We start from the raw sequence: 6,152 nt of genomic DNA, 5'->3' as shown, positions 1-6,152 counted from the left end.
ATTATATCTTATTACGAAACATATATATGAGTTGCGATATCACGATTTATGTAGCATTAGAAATCTATTGCTACGATACCTAGACATCTGCAAACGCTATTTCGTAGCAAGCAATAGTCGCATTTACATTCTTTTGAAGTGAATACGAGGTATACATGACACTTCGCAATGAATATTATATCTTATCACGAAACATATAAATGAGATGCGATATCGCGATTTAAGTAGTATCAGAACTCTATTGCTACGATACGTAGACATCTGCAAACGCTATTTCCTAGCAAGCAATAGTCGCATTTACATTCTTTTGGAGTGAATACGAGGTATACATGACACTTCGCAATGATTATTATAGCTTATCACAAAACATAGAAATGAGATGCGATATCGCGATTTAAGTAGCATTAGAATTCTATTTCTACGATACGTAGACATCTGCAGACCCTATTTCCTAGCAAGCAGTAGTCGCATTTACTTTCTTTTGAATTGAAAACGACGTGTACATGACACTTCGCAATGAATATTATATCTTATCATGAAACATAGAAGAGAGATGCGATATCGCGTTTTAAGAAGCATTAGAAATCTATGGCCTCGATGCGGAGACATCTGCAATCGCTATTTCCTAGCATGGAAGTGTGGCACATACATTCTTTTGAAGTGAATAAGAGGTATACATGACACTTCGCAATGAATATTATATCTTGTCACGAAACATATACATGAGATGCGCTATCGCGATTTAAGTAGCATCAGAACTCTATTGCTACGATACGTAGACATCTGCAAACGCTATTTCCTAGCTAGCAATAGTCGCATTTACATTCTTTTGGAGTGAATACGAGGTATACATGACACTTCGCAATGATTATTATATCTTATCACGAAACATAGAAATGAGATGCGATATCGCGATTTAAGTAGCATTAAAACACTATTGCTACGATACGTAGACATCTGCAAACGCTATTTCCTAGCATGGAAGTGTCGCACTTACATTCTTTTGAAGTGAATACGTGGTATACATGACACTTCGCAATGAATATTATATCTTATTACGAAACATATATATGAGTTGCGATATCGCGATTTATGTAGCACTAGAAATCTATTGCTACGATACCTAGACATCTGCAAACGCTATTTCGTAGCAAGCAATAGTCGCATTTACTTTCTTTTGAACTGAATACGAGGTGTACATGACACTTCGCAATGAATTTTATATCTTATCACGAAACATATAAATGAGATGCGATATTGCGATTTAAGTAGCATTAGAAATCTTTTGCTACGATACGTAGACATCTGCAAACGCTATTTCCTAGCAAGGTAGAGCCGCATTTACATTCTTTTGCAGTGAATACGAGGTATACATGACACTTCGCAATGATTATTATATCTTATCACGAAACATAGAAATGAGATGCGAAAACGCGATTTAAGTAGCATTAAAACACCATTGCTACGATACGTAGACATCTGAATACGCCATTTCCTAGCAAGGAAGTGTCGCATTTACATTCGATTGGAGGGAATACGAGGTATACATGACACTTCGCAATGAATATTACATCTTATCATGTAACATAGAAGAGAGATGCGATTTCGCGTTTTAAGAAGCATTAGAACTCTATGGCCTCGATGCGGAGACATCTGCAAACGCTATTTCCTAGCATGGAAGTGTCGCACTTACATTCTTTTGAATTGAAAACGACGTGTACATGACACTTCGCAATGAATATTATATCTTATCATGAAACATAGAAGAGAGATGCGATATCGCGTTTTAGGAAGCATTAGAAATCTATGGCCTCGATGCGGAGACATCTGCAATCGCTATTTCCTAGCATGGAAGTGTGGCACATACATTCTTTTGAAGTGAATAAGAGGTATACATGACACTTCGCAATGAATATTATATCTTATTACGAAACATATATATGTGTTGCGATATCGCGATTTAAGTAGCATTAGAGCTCTATTGCTACGATACGTAGACATCTGCAAACGCTATTTCCTAGCTAGCAATAGTCGCATTTACATTCTTTTGGAGTGAATACGAGGTATACATGACACTTCGCAATGATTATTATATCTTATCACGAAACATAGAAATGAGATGCGATATCGCGATTTAAGTAGCATTAAAACACTATTGCTACGATACGTAGACATCTGTAAACGCTATTTCCTAGCATGGAAGTGTCGCACTTACATTCTTATGAAGTGAATACGTGGTATACATGACACTTCGCAATGAATATTATATCTTATTACGAAACATATATATGAGTTGCGATATCGCGATTTATGTAGCATTAGAAATCTATTGCTACGATACCTAGACATCTGCAAACGCTATTTCGTAGCAAGCAATAGTCGCATTTACTTTCTTTTGAATTGAATACGAGGTGTACATGACACTTCGCAATGAATATTATACCTTATCATGAAACATAGGAGAGAGATGCGATATCGCGTTTTAAGAAGCATTAGAACTCTGTTGCCTCGATGCGGAGACATCTGCAATCGCTATTTCCTAGCATGGAAGTGTGGCACTTACATTCTTTTGAAGTGAATATGAGGTATACATGACACTTCGCAATGAATATTATATCTTGTCACGAAACATATACATGAGATGCGATATCGCGATTTAAGTAGCATCAGAACTCTATTGCTACGATACGTAGACATCTGCAAACGCTATTTCCTAGCAAGCAATAGTCGCATTTTCATTCATTTGGAGTGAATACGAGGTATACATGACACTTCGCAATGATTATTATAGCTTATCACGAAACATAGAAATGAGATGCGATATCGCGATTTAAGTAGCATTAGAATTCTATTTCTACGATACGTAGACATCTGCAGACCCTATTTCCTAGCAAGCAGTAGTCGCATTTACTTTCTTTTGAATTGAATTCGAGGTGTACATGACACTTCGCAATGAATTTTATATCTTATCACGAAACATATAAATGAGATGCGATATTGCGATTTAAGTAGCATTAGAAATCTTTTGCTACGATACGTAGACATCTGCAAACGCTATTTCCTAGCAAGGTAGAGCCGCATTTACATTCTTTTGCAATGAATACGAGGTATACATGACACTTCGCAATGATTATTATATCTTATCACGAAACATAGAAATGAGATGCGAAAACGCGATTTAAGTAGCATTAAAACACCATTGCTACGATACGTAGACATCTGAATACGCCATTTCCTAGCAAGGAAGTGTCGCATTTACATTCGATTGGAGGGAATACGAGGTATACATGACACTTCGCAATGAATATTACATCTTATCATGTAACATAGAAGAGAGATGCGATTTCGCGTTTTAAGAAGCATTAGATCTCTATGGCCTCGATGCGGAGACATCTGCAAACGCTATTTCCTAGCATGGAAGTGTCGCACTTACATTCTTTTGAAGTGAATACGAGGTATACATGACACTTCGCAATGAATATTATATCTTATCATGAAACATAGGAATGAGATGCTATATCTCGTTATAAGAAGCATTAGAACTCTATTGCTACGATACGTAGGCATCTGCAAACGCTATTTCCTAGAATGGAAGTGTCGCTTTTACAATGTTTTGAAGTGAATACGAGGTATACTTCACACTCAAAAATGAATATTATATCTTATCATGAAACATAGAAATGAGATGCGATATCTCGATTTAAGAAGCATTAGAACTCTATTGCTTCGATACGTAGATATCTGAAAACGCTATTTCCTAGCAAGGAAGTGTCGCATTTACATTCATTTGAAGTGTATGCGTGGTATACATGACACTTCGCAATGAACATTATATCCAATCATGAAACTTAAAATCGGGATTCGATATCGCGTTTTGAGAAGCACTAGAACTCTATTGCTACGATACGTAGACATCTGCAGACGATATTTCCTGGCAAGGAAGTGTCGCATTTATATCCTTTTGATGTGAATACGAGGTATACATAACATTGCACAATGAATACTATATCTTATCATGAAACATAGAAATTATATGCGATATCGCGATATACGGTGCATTAGAACTCTATTGCTTCGATAGGTGGACATCTGCAAACGCTATTTCCTAGAAACAAAATGTCGCATTTACATTCATTTGAAGTGCAGACGAGGAATACATAACACTTCGCAATGAATAATATGTCTTATCATGAAACACAGAAATGCGATGCGATATCGCGTTTTTAGAAGCATTAAAACTCTATTGCTACGATACGTAGACATCCGCAAACGCCATTTCCTAGCAAGCAATAGTCGCATTTACATTCTTTGGAAGTGAATACGAAGTGTACATGACACTTCGCAATGAATATTATATCTTATCACGAAACATAGAAATGAGATGTGTTATCGCGATTTAAGTAGCATTAGATCCCTTTTGCTACGATAGGTAGACATCTGAATACGCTACTTCCTAGCAAGGAAGTGTCGCATTTACATTCTCCTGAATTGAATACGAGGTATACATGACACTTTGTAATGTATATTATATCTTATTACGAAACATATATATGAGTTGCGTTATCACGATTTATGTAGCATTAGAAATCTATTGCTACGATACCTAGACATCTGCAAACGCTATTTCGTAGCAAGCAATAGTCGCATTTACATTCTTTTGAAGTGAATACGAGGTATACATGACACTTCGCAATGAATATTATATCTTATCACGAAACATATAAATGAGATGCGATATCGCGATTTAAGTAGTATCAGAAATCTATTGCTACGATACGTAGACATCTGCAAACGCTATTTCCTAGCAAGCAATAGTCGCATTTACATTCTTTTGGAGTGAATACGAGGTATACATGACACTTCGCAATGATTATTATAGCTTATCACAAAACATAGAAATGAGATGCGATATCGCGATTTAAGTAGCATTAGAATTCTATTTCTACGATACGTAGACATCTGCAGACCCTATTTCCTAGCAAGCAGTAGTCGCATTTACTTTCTTTTGAATTGAAAACGACGTGTACATGACACTTCGCAATGAATATTATATCTTATCATGAAACATAGAAGAGAGATGCGATATCGCGTTTTAAGAAGCATTAGAAATCTATGGCCTCGATGCGGAGACATCTGCAATCGCTATTTCCTAGCATGGAAGTGTGGCACATACATTCTTTTGAAGTGAATAAGAGGTATACATGACACTTCGCAATGAATATTATATCTTGTCACGAAACATATACATGAGATGCGCTATCGCGATTTAAGTAGCATCAGAACTCTATTGCTACGATACGTAGACATCTGCAAACGCTATTTCCTAGCTAGCAATAGTCGCATTTACATTCTTTTGGAGTGAATACGAGGTATACATGACACTTCGCAATGATTATTATATCTTATCACGAAACATAGAAATGAGATGCGATATCGCGATTTAAGTAGCATTAAAACACTATTGCTACGATACGTAGACATCTGCAAACGCTATTTCCTAGCATGGAAGTGTCGCACTTACATTCTTTTGAAGTGAATACGTGGTATACATGACACTTCGCAATGAATATTATATCTTATTACGAAACATATATATGAGTTGCGATATCGCGATTTATGTAGCATTAGAAATCTATTGCTACGATACCTAGACATCTGCAAACGCTATTTCGTAGCAAGCAATAGTCGCATTTACTTTCTTTTGAATTGAATACGAGGTGTACATGACACTTCGCAATGAATATTATACCTTATCATGAAACATAGAAGAGAGATGCGATATCGCGTTTTAAGAAGCATTAGAACTCTGTTGCCTCGATGCGGAGACATCTGCAATCGCTATTTCCTAGCATGGAAGTGTGGCACTTACATTCTTTTGAAGTGAATATGAGGTATACATGACACTTCGCAATGAATATTATATCTTGTCACGAAACATATACATGAGATGCGCTATCGCGATTTAAGTAGCATCAGAACTCTATTGCTACGATACGTAGACATCTGCAAACGCTATTTCCTAGCAAGCAATAGTCGCATTTTCATTCATTTGGAGTGAATTCGAGGTATACATGACACTTCGCTATGATTATTATAGCTTATCACGAAACATAGAAATGAGATGCGATATCGCGATTTAAGTAGCATTAGAA

This window comes from Xylocopa sonorina, unplaced genomic scaffold (genome assembly GCF_050948175.1).
Source record: "Xylocopa sonorina isolate GNS202 unplaced genomic scaffold, iyXylSono1_principal scaffold0278, whole genome shotgun sequence".
In the NCBI taxonomy this organism is placed as follows: domain Eukaryota; kingdom Metazoa; phylum Arthropoda; class Insecta; order Hymenoptera; family Apidae; genus Xylocopa; species Xylocopa sonorina.
This window is presented reverse-complemented; position numbering follows the sequence as displayed.